Consider the following 14,307-nt stretch of genomic DNA (forward strand, 5'->3'; position numbering starts at 1 on the left):
CCACCCCGACGGAACAGGGAGAGAGTTCCCCTGGTCCTTCCCTTTCACCCCACCAGCATCCAGCACATCATTCTTCACAACTTCCCCTCCCCACCCCTTTCTGCTCACCTGGATCCACCTATCACCTGCCAGCTCTTGCTCCACCCCTTCCCCTCACCTCTCTGTACCGGCTACCTCCCCTCCAACTCTCAGTCAAAATGAAGGGTCTTGACATGAAACGTCGACTGTACATTTCCCTCCATAGCTGCTGCCTGACCCGCTGAGTTCCTCCAGCGTCTTGTGTGTTGCTGCAGATTCCAGCACCTGAAGTCTCCTGCGTCTTCGCCAAATGTTGTGTTATCTGCAAATGTACTAATCAGCCCACCTTCATCCACATTATTGATCTATATGTCACAAACAACAGAGGTCCCAGCACTGATCCCTGCGCAACACCACTGGTCATAGTGCCATAGAGTCATACAGCAGGGAAACAGGCCCTTCGGCCCAACTCGTCCATACCAACCAGAGAAACACCAATTTATCCCAATTCTCTGCCTGCTATTGGCTAACCAATCCTCTATCCAATACCCCCAACTCCATGCATCCTTATCTTATGTTTAAGTCTTTTATGCAGCACCTTATCGAACGCTTCTGGAAATCCAAATGTACAACGTTCCCCTCTGTCCACTGTGCTCATTATATCCTCAAAGAACTCCAGTAAATTTGTCAAAGAGGATCTGCCCTTCCTGAATCCATGCTGTGCCTGCCTGATGGAACCACTTCTATCCAGATATCTTGCAATTTCTTCCTTAATGAAAATTTCAAGCATTTTCCCAACTACAGACCTTAAGCTAACTGGCCTATAGTTACCTGCCTTTTGCCTACATCCTTTTTTTTAGAAACAGTGGCATGACATTCACTGTCTTCCAATCTGCCGGGACCTGCCCAGAGTCCAGAGAATTTTTGTAAATTATCACAAATGCATCTGCTGTAACTTCCACCATTTCTTTCAGTATCCTGGGATGCATCCCATCATGACCAGGGAACTTGTCTACCTTTAGGCCCACTAGTTTGCTCATCACTACCTCTTTAGTGACAGCGATTGTATCCAGGTCCTCACCTCCCATCGCGTCCATAACATCTCTCTTTGGCATGTGAGACATGTCCTCCACTGTGAAGACCAACACAAAATAGTCCGGACTGGGAAACGGAGAGAGAGAAACGGGAGCAAACGAGGGAGGGGAGACCAGGAGACTCCATTCACTTTTTATTTCACACTTCCCACATTTATATTTACACTGGTTTTATTTCTGGGCTCATTTTGGGTTTTACAATGCGGAATTTGGGGATTAAATGGGACCCGTTCAGCACCAACCTGTTGTCCACGGGGTTTCTGGCCCACAGCCCCTGAACCCCGCTCCTGACGTCGGTCCCGGGATCCGTCCGGTTTACAGATCCGGAGCGGAAACGGAGCAGATTCTCAGCCACTTGTTGAAATCCCAAATCCGGAAGAAAGGATAAAGTTTCTCCGTGAATTTATTCCCAGTGAAGGTGTGGAGATGGGACACGGTGTCCATGTTGTAAAATGAAACTGTCCCGGACCCGTAACTGAGATAAACTCCCACCCTCCCGGGGATGGGACCGGCAGGGAGACGGGATCGAGGGGAGGTGTTCACATAAAACCCGTCACCAGCCCGCTCGATGCTCCAGAATCCGTTCTGCGGGATGATTTCGACCCCTCTCTTCCTCTCCACAGACTCTGCGGCGACTCCCAGCCTCCATCACTGATTCCCCGCCACCGCCACCTCCCAGTAATGTCTCCCCGATGTGAATCCCTCCGATCCCAGCGCACAGGGCCAGACTGTGAACCTCTTCCCGGTGTCGGGGAGATCCCTCTGGGTCCAGGTCCATCTCACCCCCTTCCGATCCTCAGACACCTCGAGCCACGGATGCGCCGTTTCCACATCCAGGGTGACGGAGACTGGGGGGAGAAGCAGAGAATTAGAGAGTCCCCGGGGGTCGGGGGGAGACTCGGGCAGCGCGGCCCCGGCACCGGGGGAGAGGCCGCTCGGCCTCAGGGTCACAAACCTTGCCCGGGGTTTCACCTCACTACATCGGATGGACAACAGGGACCTTTCCCGGGGTTTCTCCGAGGGCAGTGGAGCTCGCAGGGGTGGGGGCAGAGCAGTCGGCGGCGTTCAGGGGTGAGGGCGATGTGGGGTTGAGGAGGGGAGTGAGGGGGGAGTGAGGGTGGATGGGAATCAATGGTGGGGTTGAGGAGTGTCCAGAAACACGGGGAGAAGGAGAACGATTGAGGGGAGGGAGCAGGAGGATGGAGGCGGGGGGGGGGGGGGGCTGCAGGCCAGATTGTGGGTGAAGGAGAGTTTGAGGGGCGAGGAGGAGATGGGGAAGAGGGTTCGGGAGGGAGTGAGAGAGGTGATGGAGGCATGATGGTAGAGAGAGGGGTTATGGGCTTGGGAAGGGGGGTGGGGAGGAGTTGGAGAGGTGAGGGCAGGGTGAGGGGGAATGGGAGAGCTGGAGGAGGGATTAGATATGGGGAGGGCAGGGATGAGGGAGAGATCGAGTGGTGACGGGAAAGTGGGAGGATTGAGGGATGAGGGGAGAGCAGAGGGAGGAGGAGGGAGGGGATGGAGAATCAAGGGTGGGGAGAGCAGAAGGAGGTGGGGAGAGAGGGGTTGGGGAGAGCAGGGGGCGAGGGGGAGATCGATGGGGGAGCGGGCGAGTTGAAGTGAGGATGAGGAAAATCGGGGATGAGAGGAAATAAGGGAGGTGTGGTGTTCAAGGGGTGGGGCAGATTGAGGGCTGAGGGGGAATCGAGTGATGATGGAGCCTGAGGGATGGGGAGATTGAGGGTTGGGGGTGAGGAGAGGGTGAGGACAGATGAGGGGATGTGTAAAAGATAGCTGGGAATGCAAGGGTTAACGACTGGCAATGTGAGAGTTAATGGTATGCTTCTCATAGTCGGCTATTCTTCCCATGGTATGAAATTACCTCAGCCATGGGGTGACTATAGTTATGGCTGGATTTAAGGCCAGGTGTGGGTGAGAAAGAAATAAGTTTCCTTACACATATCTTGTTTTGCTAACGCTTGCTGTAAGCAATTGCCGTAGTAAGTGCAACTTCCCACCAAGCTTTCCCACGAAGTGAGTGAGTTCAGTACAGAGCTCGAGTGACACTGTTTACTCTTTCTCTGTATTCCTCACTCCCACTAGCATTAAACTAATAAAGCATTAATCATAAGTTCTTTGGTTCTGCTGTTGTCTGATTTACTACAGAGCACGGGTCGACTTTCACAGATGGGGTGGAGTGGTGAAGGGGGTGAGGAGTAGTGTGAGGGGAGCAGAGAAGGAGGGATGAGGGAGAGCAGAAAGATCAGGAGGGAGTGAGGGGTGTCAGAGAGATTGGAGGGGAACGGGAGGAACGGGGAGATCGGGGATGAGGGCGTTGGGATGAGGGGAGTGCAGGAATGAAGAACAGTGAGAGGAAACGGAGGGTGAGGATGGGACTGAGGGTGAGTGGGGAGGGGGTGACTGAGGGATGGCGGAGATTGATGAGTGAGTGAACGAGGAGGGGATAAGCTGGGAGGGGCAAATCGAGGGGGGAGCGATGAGGAACACGGGAGGGGCTGGTGAATGGGAGGGGACTGGGGAGTGAGGGGTGGGAGTGAATTCAAACAGTGAGGGAGGGCGGTGATAAGGGGGGAGAGCAGGGTGTGAGCGGGAGACTGGGGAGGGGGAACGGAGGGAGGGTGCAAGTGGAGGGTTTGAAGGGTGAGGGGAGTGGGTGGTGAGGGAGTGGGGGTGTGAGGAGGGGAGAGATCGAGGGGAAAATCATGAGTGAATCGGGATGTGTGAGGGGAGAGCAGGGTGGGGGGGAGGGATGAGGGGCAGAGCAGAGGGAGATGGAGGGGTGAGGGGTGAGACTGAGGGAAGGGTCTGGGTTGGTGGGTGAACGATGACGAGGGAAGGGGGAGAGGATGATCAGTGGTCGGGGGGAAGGACGATCAGTGGTCGGGGGGAGACGGTGGTGGGGGGGGTGTATTGGGTCTACAGTGAAAGCAGAGATGGAGGGAGGACGGGCGGGGCAGGGAGATCGAGGGGTGGGAGGGACCACGGGATGAAAGGGTTGATTGATGGGGGAAGGGTGAGGATGGGGAGGGAACTCGGGAAATGGGATGGGACAGGAGATCGGAGGGGGAGATCGAGGAGCAGGAGGGTGAAGGGGAGGGGAGAGGGTCGGGAGGGAAGATCGAGTGAGGAGGGGGGAGAGCTGAGTGAGGAGGAGGCCGAGTGGTGAGGGGGAAAGCAGAGGGGAGTGGGATATCCAGGAGTGAGGGGATATCGAGGGAAGGGAGGGGTGGAGGGTGGGTGGGAAACAGGCTGAAGGGAGGGATGGTGGGGACGGTGAAGGGAGGGGGAGATTGAGGGATGAGGGGGAGAGCAGGTGGTTCTGAGGGATGAGGGGGCTGAAGGATGGGGAGCAGGGTGTGGGGGAGATCAGCGGGTGAGGGGAGTGATGGGGAGGGGGTGACGGAGGGGGAGCAGGGTGGGGGGAGATCGATGGGATGCAGGAACAGCAAGGGGTGAGGGGGAGATTCTGGGTGAGGGGGAGAGCAGAGCAAAGAGGAGGAATGAGGGGTGAGGAGGGAGGTCGGTGAGGGGGCGGCAGAGGGAGGGAGAGACTGAAGGTTGGGAGATGAGGAGGAGAATGGGGAGGGGTGATCGTGGGGTGAAGGAGGGAGCAGGTCGAGGGAAGAGTGAGGGGGATTTGAGGGACGAGGGGAGATCAGGAGGGACAAAGGGGAGAGGAGGGGTTTGGGGGGAAATTGAGGGACTACAGTGGGATTGAGTGGGATTTTGAGAGGTTGGGGAAGAAGGGATGGGGCAAGATTTAGGGATGGGGTGAACAGGGAGGGAGATCAAGGGGGGTGGGAGGGGTGAGCAGTGTGGTGTGTGGAGGAGGGGAGAGCAGGGAGAGGGGGTACAGTAGGGATGGTCATCGAGGGGGTAGGGTGAACAAGACTGCAGGGGGTGTGGGGAGAACATGTTGGGGGGAGATCGAGGGATGAGGGTGTGAGTGAGGTGGGAGGGGGAGATCGAGGGTTCAGGGCCTGAGTAAAGGGGAGACTGAGGGATGAGGATGTGAGGGAGTGAGAAGAGATCGGGGATGAGGGAGAGATCAGGAAGGAGGGCAAGAGTAAGGGGGTGAGGTGGGGAGCCAAGGGAGTTTGAGAGATGAGGGGTGAGATTGGGGGCTGAGGGATGAGGAGGGAAGTGGGGAAGGGGGTGAGTGATGGGGAGTGAGAGCCAAGAGAGAGAACGAGGAGTGGGGGTAAGATTTGAGGGATAAGGGTGAGATTGAGGGATGAGGGGAGATTGAGGGGTGAGGGGTGGTGCAGGACCCGAGTGAGATATTTCAGACTGGGAGGGATAACGTCGGGAGATGGGGAAAGCCAAGAGCAGGAGTGTTCAAGTGATAGGAGGCTTGAGGGGGGGCTGGGAACAGAGTGAGGGTGATTGAGGAGGTGGAGGGAGCGCAAGGTGGAGGAAATGGGGGTTGGAGGGTGTGGGAGGGTGGGGGTAGTGGGAGGTGCAGGAGGTGGGTGAAGGGAAGCAAAGGATGATGGGATAGCATAGGGGTGCAGATCGAGTGGTTGGAGTGGTCGGGGGTGAGGGGGAGACCAGTGGGTGAGGGGGAGAGCAGAGGGAGAGAGATCGATAAATGAGGTGTGCGGAGAGAGAACGGGGAAAGGGTGTGGTCGATGGCGGGGGTCGAGGAGAGATGGCGGAACAGGGGGTGAAGAGTGACAGGTGGGTGAGAGATCGAGGGGCAAGAACATAATGCCACAGGAATAGGAACAGGAGGAGGCCATTCAGCCCATCGAGCCTGCTACAATATTCAATAAGCTCATGGCTGACCCAACCTCCCTTGTCCACTTTCCAGCCCCCAACTCCCTGATTTCCTTAAAGATTAAAAAACAGTCAATTGTGAAATTATTCAAAGAATCAGCCCCCCAGAGTTTTCTGGGGCAAGGAATTCAAAAAACCCAAAATCCTTAGCAAGACAAAAAATCCCTCCACATCTCACAGTAAGTGGGTGAGCACCTCTGGTCTGGGACCCTCCCACCAGGGGAAACATCTCCAGCCTTTACCCTGTCAACCTTCCTGAGCACCCCCCATGTTCCGATAAGATCCCCTCCATCCCTGTAAACTCCAGTCAGTACAGACCCAACCTGTTCAACCTTTCCTTGTCAGACAATCCCTCCACACCCGGGATCATCCCAGTGAACCTTCTCTGAACCAGCCTCAGTGTCAGGCATGGCCTCACCAAGGAGGTGGGAGAGGTGATGGGATGGTGCTGTGGGGGCGACCGTACTGCAGTAACCGGGGCTGAGGGGGGCAGGTTTATACTCTGACTCATTTCACACTGCGGAGAGAAACAGTGGGTGAAGTGTAGGATCAGTGTTCCACCCGATCCCCTGGTTCGGGGAGGGGAAGAGAACTACCCCACGTTCAAATAACACAATGACAAACTCTGAAACCGACTTCAACAGATCGAGTGACCTGTGGCGAGGGAGACGGAGAACCTGGAAACTGGCCAGATCATTGGGAGTTCAAGTGGTTCACTTGGCCCTTCAGACTCCTGCCCAAACTCTGGGGCTCACTCTCAGTCAGCTCAAAGTACCTGGGGACGGGAAGAGACCCGGTCTCCCTCAGCACCTCCCCTTTCCCCAGAACAAGCTGTTCAAAGACAGACGGACATTTATAAAACTTCTCTCCCGTCCCTTTCAGAACATTCCAACATGTTTTACAGCTGATGAAGTAACTTGGAACTGTACACAGCACTGGTTGGACCACAGGTTGAGTTCTGTGTACAATTCCGGCCACCACATGAGGGAACAGATATAATTCCGCTGAAGAGGGTGCAGAGATTGATGAGGTTGTTGGCAGGACTGGGAACCTCTGCACAGGAGGAGCGACTGGATCAGCTTGGGTTGTTTCACTGGTGGAGAAGAGGCCAAGGGGAGACTTGACTGAGGTGTAGATCAGTATGAAAGGAAGGAATTATTTCCCGCAGCAGAGGTCAAATTTGAGGGGGCATATTTGATAGGATCAGGGGCATTAATTGGTAGGAATGGCAATGAACTGGGAGGATCAAAGGGGATATGGGGAAATATTTCCCATCAGAGGATGGTGGGGGTCTGGAACTCAGCACCTGAAATGGTGACAGAGGGAGAAACACTCATCACATTTCAGAAATACTAAAGTGTGTCCATGAGGAGCCGTGACCTGCAGGGCTACGGACCCAGTGCTGGATGGAGGGATTAGGTTGAGTCACTCTTTCTCCATTGGCACAGACACGATGGAGTTCTGCTCTAATTCTGTCTACAAGTCTGCAGATGATACCACCGTAGTGGGCTGTATCTCAAATAATGATGAGTGGGAGTACAGGAAGGAGATAGAGTGCTTAGTGACATGGTGTCATGACAATAACCTTTCCCTCAATGTCAGCAAAACAAAAGAGCTCGTCATTGACTTCAGGAAAGGGTGAGGTGTATATGCACCTGTTTACGTCAATGGTGCTGAGGTCGAGAGGGCTGAGAGCTTCAAGTTCCTTGGAGTGAACATCACCAACAGCCTGTCCTGGTCCAACCACGTAGACACCACAGCCAAGAAAGTTCACCAGCGTCTCTACTTCCTAAGGAGGCTAAAGAAATTTGGCCTGTCCCTTTTGACACTCACCAACTTTTACCGATGCACCATAGAAAGCATCCTATCTGGATGCATCACCAATTGGTATGACAACTGCTCTGCCCAGGACCACAAGAAACTGCAGAGAGATGAAGACATAGCCCAGCACGTCACGGAAACCAGCCTCCCCTCCAATGAACTCGATCTATACATCTCGCTGCCTTGGTTAAACAGCCAACCTAATCAAAGACCCCACCCACCCAGGTCATCCTCTCTTCTCCCCTCTCCCATCAGGCAGATAGAGCAGCCTGAGGGCACATACCACCAGGCTCAAGCACAACTTCTATCCCACTGTGATAACACTATTGAACAGTTCCCTTATACGATGAGATGGACTCCTGACCTCACAATCTACCTTGTTGTGACCTTGCACCTTATTGTCTACCTGCAATGCACTTCCCTGTAGCTTTGACACTTTACTCTGTTCTCTGTTATTCTTTTTTAACCTGTACTACCTCAATGCACTCTGCACTAACTCAATGTAACTGCACTGTGTAATGAATTGACCTGTATGAATGGTATGCAAGACAGGTTTTTCACTGTACCTCAGTACAAGTGACAATAATAAACCAATTCCAATGATGGGCTGAATGACCTCCTGTCTGGTAAATGTTCATTAATTTTTATGATTCTGTGTTGCTCCAGGGAAACCTGTGTCTCAGTAACAGGGCAGTTACTGGATAAACCTTCTCACCAGCATCAGAGAGATGGCCAACATTCCAGTGTGTGAGTTTGACACCTCCCTCTGTACACATGGGAAGAGGTCGCCTGAGGGAGCACGCGGGCTGCAAATGTTCTTGTTGTTCTGAGGACGCATTCTCAGAACAACAGGAACAGTCAGAGCCTCTGACAGGAACAGACATTTCCCAGTCACAACATGTGATGTTCACTTGAAGGAACTGGGAAAATATCAGGTCCTTCAGGGCCAGTTCTGTTGGTTATTCAGCTGTAACTGACCCTCCCAGGTCAGCAGTCCACCACTGTCCCAAGCTGAAATGTGTCGGGTCTTCCGTCCCAGTCCCACACCCAACTCATTCCCAGAACCCAAGCCCAACAACTGGCCTCAACCTCCTGAAATGATCATCGGAATCCCGGATTCAGCACTCACTCATCCCACAGCTTTAACAATGTGACTGTGTATCCAAACACACAAGAGCTTCACACAATACAGACGCCATTGTCTCAAAGTACACACATGGATGTGGTGACGTTTACGTTTGTGTGAGAAACATCTTCTCGCAGAGTGAAACAGCTGGAATGAAGCAACTCCATCCGAACAAAAATGTTTGTTCAAAGGATGCACCAGATGAGCTATTCCTGAACCAACATTAACCCATTCAGGGACTGTGCTTCAGTGTTCATTATGAATAAGCAGACAGTTTCATTGAATTGTGGAACAGCCTGTACTTACCATAATCTATTTCCACATCATCGTGACCTGCACAAAACAGAAATATTTCACAATTTCACTGATGACTGACAGTCAGATAAAAATATTTTGACAGGCTGGGCATAAAATGTAAATGAAAGGACAGGTGCTCCCCAGGTTATGAACGGCTGACTTATGTGCAGCCCATACATGGGAACCACAGGCCTCACTGTGTTTGACTGGCCGGTGGGATGGATTTGTCAGTTGCTGCGGGGCTACAGGCATCTTCTGCCATCTGGGAACTCAGTCTGTGGCAAGATCTGAATGGTGGAATTAAACAGTCTGGTTTAACTGCATGTTGCTGGGTGGCTGCATTTCCGAGTTGCAAACTGTTTGTAACTGGGGGAGGATCTGTATGCAGCACAGAGCAAATCCAGGGTTAGTAAAAACTAAAAGAAAACTTAACAGTTTTTACTTGAATGAACAAAGCACTTGCAGTCAGACAGATGAGTTGACAGCTACAGACATCAGTATGATCTAACGGCCTGGATCCAGGGTGACCAGGACTGGGTGTTCAACATTCCAGGCTGTACGAAGTTCCAAAGGAACAGGCCAACAGGGAAAGGGGTTAGTTTTTTTACTCAGAGAGTGGTGGGGGGAGAAGGGCACAACCAATCGGAAAAAGACTCCCCATCTTTGAAACAAAAATGAAGGGTTAAGGAAAGGGAGCACATGGATAAATACTCCGCAATTATGAGTTGTGGTGTGATTGGGGTGGAAATGTGCAAATGTCAATGACACAGAACCTTTCACGGTCAAATTACGCTGAATCCTGGAGTCTGTTTCTTTGGAAAACAGATGGAAATGTTGAATTTTACCTCAGAACCCAATCAGATGCAACAATTTATTGAAGGCACCTTTAACATCAGAAACCAAATCAAACAGGGCTGGTCACTGAGCCACTGAAGGAGTTATTACACAGCTGACCAAACACTTGATCAGAGGCGGTCATTTCATGGGCATCTTAAAGGAGGAAGCAGAGAGACAGAGGTTTAGCGAAGGAGTTCCAGAGCTTAGGCCCACAGCCACTGAACACAGAGCGAGCAACCATGGAGTGATTAACTTTGGGATGTTCAAGAGTTTGTAACGTGGAACCCACAGAAATCTCCAAGGCTGGAGAGCAGAGGGAGATGACAGAGAAAGGGAGGGGATGCCACAGAGGGGATTAAAAACTTAAAGTTCAAATTTGTAGCTTGTTGAAATGAGGAGACAAACTGATGTCAGTGAGCACGGGGCTGATGTGATCGGGATTTTGAAAGAGTTTTGGATGAGCTGAAGTTTACAGAGAGAAGGGGACCAGCTCGGTGTGTGATGGAAGGGAGAATCCTTGAGGTGACAGCAGCAGAGAGGACGGTATCACCACCAGATGAGACAAGGAGAGGCAGAGACAAGCAACATTACAGAGGTGGGAAAGGTCAGTCCTGGTCACAGCACAGAAACGTGGTCGGAAACTCCTCTCGGGGTCAAACGTGGCCCAAGGTGGCGCTCAGTCTGGTTCAGACTCACACAGGTGACAGGGAGAGGGATGGCGGTGGTGACTGGGGAGGGGAGTTTGGGGACAGTGACTGAACACCGTGTCTTTGGTCTTCCCAATATTAAGCCGGAGAAAAACTCTGCTCATCCAGCACTCAATGTGGGACAGGCAGTGAGCTCCAGAGACACAGGGCTGGTGAGAGGTGGTGGTGAGGTGCAGAGGGGGTTGTCAGTGGACTCTGGAAACAGGCCTGGTGAGTGGGTGATGATGCTGAGGGGCAGTGCGTTGGAGAGAAATTAGGAACTGAGAACAAACTCCTGGGAACAGGAGAGGAACCTTCTGGAAGCGAGAGGAGTGACCGCTGCAAGAGAGCCCCTGCTCTGGTTGGGCAGATAAACCGGTCAAGTAATCTTCCAACCGGCACATCTTTGTGATGTGAGAGGAAACCGGAGAACCTGGAGGAAAGCCACACCGTCACAGGGAGGACGTGCAAACTCCACACAGACAGCAACCCAGATCAGGAGCAAACCTGGGTCCCTAGTGCTGGGAGTCAGTGGTTCACTTGGTGTGACACTGTGTGCAGAACTAGAAGGGAAAGGGAGGTGGAGGGGTCAAGGGTTTCTTTGTTATGGAGAGGGTGATGACTGCAGATTTGAAGGAGAGGTGACAGAGCTGGAGGAGGGGGAACTGTAATGATGTCAGCCGACGCGGGACATGGGACTGGGAAGGGAAATTTGAAGGTCAGCAGATTAGTGGGAACAGGGTCACGGAGCCAGAAAGGTCTCAGGTAATGAAACTCAGTCACTCCGTCCTTGACAGCTGGAGTCAGAAATCTTACCTTCCAAAGCGCAAAACAGCTGGAGTTCTGAAAGACAAGAAGCAGGAACGTGTCAGTGAGTGAGACCTGCAGCTGGTTCCACACTGTGCACAAACAGAGCACAATTCACACGATGCCCACTGGATCCACAGACACTGACGGCAGTGAAGGAGGGCACTCCGACACCACGTCCACTCCAGACTGAGGAGACTGACCGAGACTCATCCCACTTCCAAGCTACCCAAGGCCAGGGTACAACAAGCATTTCCTAAATGTGCCGAGGGCTTTTATTCGAGGCATTTGAGTTCCAGACTTTAAATATAGTTTGGGTGAAGAACATTTTCCTCAGGTCTCTTCTAATCTTTCTGAAAATTGCTTTAAATCAGTATTACCAGGTTATTCACCTGACTACTCAGGGAAGTAGATCCTCTGTTCCAATGACACCAGCCCAAACCTCTTCCCCCAGCTAAAGTTCCACAGCACTGACAACAGGCTGGTAAATCTCCCCACATCCTCTCTGATGCTCTTGTAGGGTGCTGACCAGACACATGCACAGTGCTCATTCCAGCTTATGTTCAACTAATTCGTTCAACTAATGGTGTTGCCTGTAACAACATACTGGGGAAGCCCAGGCAGTGATGGGATAATAGTTCTGGTGCACACTTAGGAACTAGAACTTGTCAACCTTGGGTTTCAATGAGAAGAGGAATCACAGGCAGTGACAATGACAGTGACAGTAGATTATGGGGTAGCTTTGTGTGTGCGCAATTGTTCTGTAGCAGTCTTTCAATAAGCTCAGTGTGGATTCTCCCCTCTCTCCTCAATCTCAATGTTGAGGTTTAGCAACAAAAATCCAGTGCAGTTCTGAAGCAGTGCTACCTTGTCAGAGGTACCTAGTCCAAAAGTAAACAGACCCTCTCAGATGACAGAAAAGGTCTCTGGTAGCATTTCAAACAAGGTCATCCCTGCCAATATACATCAATCAACAGTTCTAAATGAAATGACAAATCAGTGATGTTTCTGGTGCACAAATGAGCCTCTGTTCCCAAATGAGAGCAGTCACTGCACTTCAAAAGTTGAGTTCAGTGAGTCAAACTTTTCATCTACTTGTGGGTTTCAACTTCTTCCCCACTGGCGTTTGGTAAACTCAGTAAGTTTATTCCTCCAATTTAAGGCTTTCCAAGCACTGCACAATAATCTCATTTACCAGTTTCTTTGCAATGGAAAATATACAAGCCCGCTTTTACATTTTACACAAACACATTTGCCAGTTGCAGCTTTCCATTATTTTCTTAATCTGCTGTCCTCAGTGTTTTGCAATTCCCTCCTGGCTTTTAGGTCGCCCTCTTCCTGTTCCCCTCCTAATCCCTGGGTCAAGTAAAGCTTCTTTCCTATTGAAGTTCAGGTTGTAAACTCATTCCTGAACACACTGAAACAGTGTTCCAATTTCTTGCCACCCTGTTACGTTCCATTTGTAAGACACTGTCAATTTAACCACGAATTTCATTTTCAGTTTCCATACAAATTATAATCACTTGTCTCGCTGGGGTGGAGGAATAAACAGTCTCATTGCACAAGTCCACTGGTATTTAAAAGCACAGCAACAGCTAACAAGCCCACAAAAAAAAACTATGCACGAGGGCTTATTTCCGGAGGGATAGATTTGAGAAGAAGAGAAATAATGGTGAACTGGGATTGAACGTTTAGACCAGACTTGGAGCTCTGTGTACCATTCTGATTACCACATTATATAGAGGGCACAGAAGCAATGAAGAGCTTGTGGGAGGGAGAAGGTTTACAGGATGATACCAGAAATGTGAGGGTGGATGTATCAGGGGACAGACTGGGTCTTTCTTTGAGAAAAGTGGCAGAGGGATGATGTAAAGGGGTGGGCACGTTAGTGTAGTGGTCAGCATAATGCTATTACAGAGCCAGCGACCAGGGTTCAATTCCAGCCGCTGCCTATAAGGAGTTTGTATGCTCTCCCTGTGTCTGCGTGGGTTTCCTCCTGGTTCTCCAGTTTCCTCCCACATTCCAAAGACAAACGGGTTAGGAAGTTGTGGGCATGCTATGTTGGCACTGGAAGTGTGGCGACACTTGCAGGCTGCCCTCAGAACACTCTACGCAAGAGGATGCATTTCACTGTGTGTTTCAATGTACATGTGACCAATAAAGATATCTTAATAGCGGTTTTGAAAATTATGGAAAGTTTTAACAGGCGGATCCAAAGAGAATGGTTCCACTTCTGGGGAAGAGCATAACTATAGGCCATCAATGTAAGACAGTCACCAAGAAATCCAATAGGAATTCAGAGGAGATTTCTTTACCCAATGAGTGTTGAGAATGGGGAACTTCCAAACTTTATTCAACAGATGAGGTGAATAATAGGCCGAAGGAAAATGTTTGAAGGAGAAAGGGACAGAGAGTTCTGCTGATAGATTTCAGTGAGGAAGGGCTGGAGAAGGCTTGAATGGAGCATAAATGGTTGAGTGGTTTGTCTGAATGGCCTTTACTGTGCTGTCCATCTAATGCCATCCAGGGAATGTTTCATGGGCCTTTCCGATCCAAGAATGTAGCAATGTGCACTGTGCTCTTACCTTTAATCATTTTATCTTCTTTTCTGTGGATCATTACATCAAATGCAGCAGCTGTAAACACAAGGCGGCAAACACCCAGAAAATCACCAGCCAGATGTTGATTTTAGGGAAGAACTCATCTGAAAAGGTTAATGAAAATTAGAGGTGTATAAGATGATGAGAAGCATTGATTGTGTGGATAGTCAGGGGCTTTTTCCCAGGGCTGAAATGGTTGCCACAAGAGGACACAGGTTTAAGGT

At 51.1% G+C, this 14,307-nt stretch overlaps 1 protein-coding gene and 1 pseudogene across 3 annotated transcripts in view; both read right to left on the bottom strand.

The window, feature by feature from the left end:
- The window catches only part of LOC127586071 (butyrophilin subfamily 1 member A1-like), a 119,789-nt gene that overhangs the window by 31,552 nt on the left and 73,930 nt on the right, over positions 1 to 14,307 (bottom strand). The gene's annotated exons all lie outside the window — the stretch shown is intronic.
- LOC127585803 (uncharacterized) overlaps positions 181 to 14,307 on the bottom strand; it is an 87,933-nt pseudogene continuing 73,806 nt past the window's right edge.

Source organism: Pristis pectinata, chromosome 34 (assembly GCF_009764475.1).
Source record: "Pristis pectinata isolate sPriPec2 chromosome 34, sPriPec2.1.pri, whole genome shotgun sequence".
NCBI classification, from domain to species: domain Eukaryota; kingdom Metazoa; phylum Chordata; class Chondrichthyes; order Rhinopristiformes; family Pristidae; genus Pristis; species Pristis pectinata.